Here is a 7,700-nt window from a genome sequence, read left to right as displayed (position 1 = left end):
ACTTCCGGGCTGGGGTGGTGGGTGCAGGCTCAGCTCCGCGGGGCGTTCCCAGGGGCCCCTGACGGCAGGTTACTGACGACTGCAACAGATGGCGATGCTTTTCAGGGAAATGCTAACTTGATATTGTGAGGCTCTCTCTCAGGGAAAAAAGAAGGAATTTAAAATTGCCTATGAGCTGGAAGAACAGAAGGGCCCCATAGCCTACTATAAAAAGCGGAACACTCAAGTTCCGACGAGAAAAAAGAAGTGATGAAGACATTTCGGTTCTTATTCGAAAGCAGATTTCTCTCTCAGTGGTACGTTATTTGGGGATGGTTCCACAGATGCGGTTAAAGGAAGAAAGGAAAAATTGAACCCTAAATCCCCAAATGCTTGTGTCTGTTATCTTATTAAAAGAAGCGCTAACCGGCCCTGGCCGGTTGGCTCAGTGATAGAGCATCGGCCTGGCGTGTGGGGGATCCGGGTTCGATTCCCGGCCAGGGCACACAGGAGAAGCACCCATCTGCTTCTCCACCCCTCCCCCTCTCCTTCCTCTCTGTCTCTCTCTTCCCCTCCCGCAGCGAGGCTCCAATGGAGCAAAGATGGCCTGTGCGCTGGGGATGGCTCCTTGTCCTCTGCCCCAGGCGCTAGAGTGGCTCTGGTCGCAAAAGTGTGATGCCCCCTGGTGGGCAGAGCGTCGCCCCTGGTGGGCGTGCCGGGTGGAGCCCGGTCGGGCGCATGCAGGAGTCTGTCTGACTGTCTCTCCCCGTTTCCAGCTTCAGAAAAAAAAACAAACCAGAAGCGCTAACCACGGAAGGCAAATTGACAGTTAATTAATCTTCCCTAGTGTTGTTGTTAGTCTAGCATTGCTATTATTATTTTAGTAAAAGTAGGTATAAGAAAGTCGTACCATAAGCATACTCTTCCAGAAAAAGAAAAAGAAAAAAAAAGAGGCTTTTGGCTTGTGTCATTACAGACTCAAGACTTGGCATTACTTCTTAGTCACCGTGTTTTAACAAACAACTATGTAATCCTATTATGACTAGAAATGTAAAAATAGCTAAAGCAACTTAAAAGCTAATGAGGAAATAAACGACTAAGTAACATCAGAGGCTGACCCGTTAGTTCATTACTTGCTTGCTCATTCATTCATTCATTCATTCATCCAATGCTTATTTATTGGGAAACTGCTTCCTGTCAGGCAGTCACTTAGGCACCGCCAATAAAAAGGCAGCAAGACAGTCACAATCCCCGCCCTGTGGGACGGAGCCTCCTTGCTGGTTGGCCCTGGATGAAAAGGGGAGAAGATTTGGTGACAGGAAATGGAGTGTTGCCGCTGCGTCTGCTCAAGCAGCCTTTAGCCAAGGGCTCAGCCTCTGCTTCCTAAGCTTAGGACAAGTCCTATGGATCGCAGAGTACCAGCAGTCCCCAAGTCCTCCTCGAATGAATGTCCGTGTCCACAGCGGCGAGCCTAGTTGATTCACTGGGTACGCCCGGCGTTTCGCAGATGCACTGCGGATACCTGACCCACGAGGGAATGGGTCGTCTCAGCGCGGGGTAAACTTGCGCGTAACCTGACCGGCTCCTTAGGGAAAGCTTCATTTTTCTCTGTTTGCGCAGCCCCCTTCCTTGCCTCCTTGCCTCCCTGCCTTCGCTCTGCATTCTGATCCCGCCTTCTGGCCTCCCCTTTGCTTTGGTGGAACTGAAATGCCAGGTGTTCAGGCGGCTTTCAGTGAATCTAAGCTGTTTTAAAGTCAGCCTACAGGAAGCCCAAGGGAGGGGGAAGCCCCGAGGAGGAATTGCAGTATAGTCCAAACCTGTCTTCAATAAGTGTTCCGGTTTCCTCGGGGGGCTCATTGAAGGACGTGTTCCCTCTCTTTCTCAGGGCCACTAGATAGTGCACTCCCTCCAGAGTGACGTCCTCGGTGGGAGCTGGGGCTCCGAAGCGTGGGTTCCAGTGCGGGGTTGATTGCACGAGGTTTCGTAGCCTCGTTAGTGAGCTTCTGACAGAGGTTGGTCTAACGAAGCAGCTCCCGCGTATTTGGAAAAGAAATTAATTGGCCCATAGGGTCAAGGGCCAGGTTTTCTGTCTGTCTCTCTCTCTCTCTTTTTTTTTTTTTTTTTATCACGTGTAAACTATTCCTTTTCCGAAAATCATTTCACCAAAATCGTCCTATAGTCACGCAGAGTCGAAGACCTCAGGTCCCCGTGCAAGTCCCGCCGGCTCCTGGGCTTCCTTACTTTTTAAAGTCGGTGCCCCATATGGAATTCTGTGGACCGAGCGGGCTCTACTTTGGAGCAAGAAGCATGAGTGAAAGTTTTTGATGGCAGAAGAGGAATGAGGCCACTCAGAATGTATCCTAGATCTATACTCAGGGGGAAGAAGGGTTGCATTATGCAAGGGGACAAGGACGATGACTTGATGACTGGACTAGAGGAAGTCTGTCAGGTAATAACGGAAAACAAAAGTCATCAACACCAGGGGAGGCAGTCAGAGCTGCCTGAAACTGGAGCACTGGGAAACAGGAAGCCGTGTCTTTCTGATGGAGGACAGCGAGACCTTGGGGAGGGTGGCCCTTGAGGAGTCGGTAAGATAGAAGGGAAAAATCCTTTGAAAGAAGAAACAGCATATTTATTTATTTTTTCTTTTAGTGAGAGTTTGGACACAGGGATGGAAGGGGATGGAGAAGAAATAGGTCTGGAAGCACAGAGAGATACTAATGATACACGGTGGTGTGGCTGGTCAAGCCAGCGACACAGGGAGCCTATTGGTTCCCGGGGAATAGAATGTGGCAGTGACCCACAGCGGGAGGCAGACAAGTAAACAAGGACACTCTGCAGTTGGAGGGCTGTGACTGAGGCGCGTGCGACGATGTCACGGCATGAGAAGGGGGAGATAATAGGGCGGGGGGACGCCACAGGGAAGCTTTGCGGATGAAGGAAAGTCTAAGTGCATCCCTGAAACATGGACCGGGGTGAGCCAGGCAAGGACACTGCAGAGAGGACTATAAACGCGGGGACAGCCCTGGCTGGTTAGCTCAGTGGTAGAGCGTCAGCCTGGCGTGCAGGAGTCCCGGGTTCGATTCTCAGCTGGGGCACACAGGAGAAGCGCCCATCTGCTTCTGCGCCCATCTGCTTCTCCACCCCTCCCCCTCTCCTTCCTCTCTCTCTCTTCCCCTCCCGCAGCCGAGGCTCCATTGGAGCAGAGTTGTCCCGGGCGCTGAGGATGGCTTCATGGCCTCTGCCTCAGGCACTAGAATGGCTCTGGTCACAACAGAGCAACGCCTGGATGGGCAGAGCATCGCCCCCTGGTGGGCAGAGCATCGCCCCCTGGTGGGCATGCCGGGTAGATCCTGGTCGGGCGCATGCGGGAGTCTGTCTGACTACCTCCCAGTTTCCAACTTCAGAAAAATACAAAACAACAACAACAACAACAAAAACACAAAAAACCGCGGGGGACAGTGATGAGGAGGGGAACCTCAGGATTTGTGGAGGGTGGTGGAGGGCTGTGTATACTGAGTTGAGGCTCGGATAGGAAAGATGAGTTCATTTATGGACATGATTCCTTTAACGCTGACGGAGCCCTTGCAGAGAGGTATGATTTAATAACTACAAAGTCTGAGCTTCTGAAATGGAGCCGGAAGTCATTCAGCACCAGTTGAAGCCATGTGAGAGGATGCGTTCTTAAAAGGAGCGTAAAGAGTGGGGGAAATAAAAACCACGGGTTTTGAACTGAGCTCTGTGAACGGACTATCCCTAGTGAGGTAGCATGTTTCAGTCAAGTAATAAAGAACAATATGAAATGTTTGCCTTGGTTTAACATAATATAGGTAACTCTCTAGAAACAACTTGAAAACTTGCGGAAACTGAATTAGTAAGCTTTCATTTTTCTCTCTCCTTGTCCCTGCGGTATCGTCCCCTTTATTCTGAGCCATGCACGTACCCGAGTCCCCATGCACCCACACCCGTTATTGATCGTTTAGAATAACAGATTAGGACAAGTTAGAGCTGACAGAACCCGTGGGGACCACCGAGGTACGGGGTTTTTATACTTAAAAAAATACCTTCTGACAATGAAAGCATATATAACACAGAAGCGTTTTAGGACGCAGATAAGAGTGAGGTTGTGTTTGTTGGAGGTGGTGGGGACAGTGGGCGGTCCTTACCCCACCCCAGTTAAGTTCCTGTGTCCCTTTGTGGTAGAATCTGAGGGATCCCCAGAGAAGCCTCAAGCCTAAAGGGAACCTTTTAGAAACTACGCGTCAAGCCAACGCTTTCATGTACGGAAACCGAGGAATATGCCCGGAGCCAGACAGACAGTTAGCCTTAATTTTAGAAAAAAAAAAAATATATATGCTGCCTTCTGAAAGAGTTGTCTTTCAGAAGACATATGAAGACATGCTCTTCACTAATGTTACCTAGAAGGCGTTAACAAGACGCGTTTACTCAGAACCGTTGACAGATGAACGGACATCAGATTTCTTCCGGGGCCGCCCTTGCAAACACAGGGTCAGGAAGGTGGGGTGACGGACAAGAAGCTGGCTAGGACCTGCCCCTTCCGATGGACCCTGCCCAGGCAACCAAAGACAGAGTATAGATCTAAGCGAAGTCTTCCCTTGCAGGGGGAGAAAGGCAGAATCCTCACCAGGAGTTGGGTGGGCAAAAATGCAGATGCTTTTTCCTTTCACCAGTGGCTGTTAAGGAAAGAAACCGTGCAGATAGTAATGGCGGCCTCTTCAGCTACTTTGCTCTGAAAGGACGTGGACTGCTTCACAGAGGGAACAGTTCATCCAAGAGAGCAAACGGAGCCCACTTTCACCTTCGCGACAGTCCCGTCCACATGTGAGGAGCTGTAGCTGAGGAACAGTGGCACTTTCTTTCCAATAAAATCAGCATATGCCTGACCAGGCAGTGGTGCAATGGATAGAGCATTGGACTGGGATGCGGAAGGACCCAGGTTCGAGACCCCGAGGTCGCCAGCTTGAGCGCGGGCTCATCTGGTTTGAGCAAAAAGCTCACCAGCTTGGACCCAAGGTCGCTGGCTCGAGCAAGGGGTTACTCAGTCTGCTGAAGGCCCGCGGTCAAGGCACATATGAGAAAGCAATCAATGAACAACTAAGGTGTCGCAACGTGCAACGAAAAACTAATGATTGATGCTTCTCATCTCTCTGTCCCTGTCTGTCTGTCCCTGTCTATCCTTCTCTCTGACTCTTTCTGTCTGTAAAAAAATTTTTTTAAAAAATCAGCATAGAAAAGTGAGTTTTTCAGGATGTTCTCAGAACGGGACAGAGCGTTTTGGTGGTTTGAGATGTGGAAAGGTGGTTACTTTGCGACTCACTCGTACACTTCTCTGGTTATTAACATTGACAGGGATGGTTGTGTTAGAGGCTGTGCCAAGGTGTGCGGGGAGTGTGACTCGGTGCCCCCTCCCTCGAGGTGTCCGCGACTCACGTGGAGGAGAGGTACGTACGATGCGATGTGATCATTTTGACAATACAAGATCAATACTTTGGGAACACAGAAAAATAAGTTTTTTAGAGGCTTCAGAAATAAGGTGGGATTTCAAGTGCATTATGAAGGATAAATAGGACTTGAATGGAAGAGAGTAAGAGGTCAGTCTCGAATGTGAATTATGAAGGAAAGGGGGGTAAAGCTGTGGATTTATGAGAGGTTATTCTCCAGATTCAAGCAGCTGCAGGGCGGCCTCGTCACAAAGGCCATGGGTCATCGACTCCGCAAGACTGTGCCTCCAAGGCCTGACCACAGGAAAATAATTGGTGTGGGGGGGAAAATCAATGGAGCACTGATTTTTAAAAATTAAGGAGGCCCAGGATGACTTTTGGATTGGTTAAACGGTGTAGGAGATGAGGAAATAGAGCCTCATCTCCTAGCTTTATTTATATATATATAAATCCCTGTAGAGTTTTTAGTCCTTCTGAAGAAAATAGGGACTGATACTACTAGGAGGTTGGTTCCTTTTCTCTCTGAAACAAGCGGAAATTCTCGAGGGTGGCAAGACAGACAGCAGGCTTTTGGGACTGTCGGACACGTGTAATATGTCTGGGGTTGAATTGGATTGCATTGGCCCACAGGTGGTCTTTTGGGTCATGGCTGTCTTAGAGTGATGATGAAAACTGTAAACCGACAAAAGAATGCACGACCACACATGCACATTAACTTCTGCGTAGCATCAGGGTCCGGCTGTCCCCAGAAGTGTGTCCTTGAGCCCCAAGTTGAAAAAGGAAACACAGCTCCCACAATAGAGAAATATTAAGAACTATTTGATCCACGGCTTTCTAGGAACAGAAGGGAAGAGATCAGATTTCTTACGTGGATCAGATGGTGACATTCCAGTCCTGGACTGCATTTACCTTGGCAGGCGACCGCTTAGGGAGGCCCAGGCCTTGGTAATGCCCTCCTAACATCCGGTCCTGCCCCACCCCTGCCCCTAGCAGATAACCGGTCCTTCTCTATGACGTAGACTTGTTTCCTGTATATCAGTACCATCAGAACTTCCTTTCCATTAATGTTTTAGTTCTAGCCTGTTCTCATTAGACTGGAAGTACATGAACTTATGATTTATCTGTTGGCAGCTCTACCCCCAGCCATCTAGACATCGTCCGGCACATGGCTTTGCTCAGGGATTCTTGTTTTTGAATAAATGCATAAATAATGCAGTTTTAACTCAGTTGGGAAGCCCATCAGCTACACATTGGTAACATACATGAATTGACGTGAAGTCAAGAATGGGATAGAGAAAGAGCTGGCTAGATAATGCTTTATTAAGCAGTGCGATAAATTTCTATAACGTGCGTAAGTCTAAAATGGCTGATGCTCCTGTTAGCTCATTTCTTGCTCTATTTTCAAGACCTTTTGTCATTCATAGAATACTTATTTTCCAGAAATGTCTGCTGAGGTGCAGTATTTTCAAGTGAATTGTGGTGTAGGGAATGATACATTATGGCAGTATTTTTTAATAGGGACAAGCTCTTCTGGAAAGACTAGGTGTTGGGAGAGAGGCAGCTGGGTCCTGAGCAGCATGTGTTTGTGTGGTTTACCAGAAAACTTCTTGTCCCACTAAGGTATTCTTGAGCTGTCTTCCACGGCTGCCATGCTGCTTTACAACTCTAATTGGGAATCATGTTTTAAGATGGTTATATTTATGAAAGTTACTAGGTGCTCTTGGCAAGGTAAAACTTTAGGTGCTCCTTATATTTTATTTAAGTCATGCCTAATAATAATTTAGACTTATAGAATTTATTTGGCAATTGATAAACCGAGCTGGAGAGGGGAGAGGTTTTCTGCCAACCGGTTTGACATTTTGGGGACAAGACTGACCCCAAACATAATTAAAGTTTCTATAAACCAGATGAAATGGTTCGGTCAATAGAGATAAACTGTACAACATAATTATAAGATGTGAGGCAGAGAAATCAACTTGGTAAAGGGAATTGGGAGGATTTCTTTCGGATTGGTTAAACGGTGTAGCAGTCTTATAATTCAAGTGATTGTCATCAATTGAATTCATTCTTTCACAGAAAAACAAGAGATTTCAGTAAAGTTGGTTCTTCTTCCATAAGCTAATGTTTATATTGTACTTTTTCTAGTACAAATTCAGCAGAACAAGTTTTACTAAGCCCCAGACCTCTGAAGAGTCACTGATTATGACAAATTATTTGCTAAGAGATTTATGCTGAGTTTACTTAATTTTAGAACCAAAA

This window comes from Saccopteryx leptura, chromosome 11 (assembly GCF_036850995.1).
Source record: "Saccopteryx leptura isolate mSacLep1 chromosome 11, mSacLep1_pri_phased_curated, whole genome shotgun sequence".
Taxonomy (NCBI): domain Eukaryota; kingdom Metazoa; phylum Chordata; class Mammalia; order Chiroptera; family Emballonuridae; genus Saccopteryx; species Saccopteryx leptura.
Note: the sequence above shows the minus strand (reverse complement) of the source record.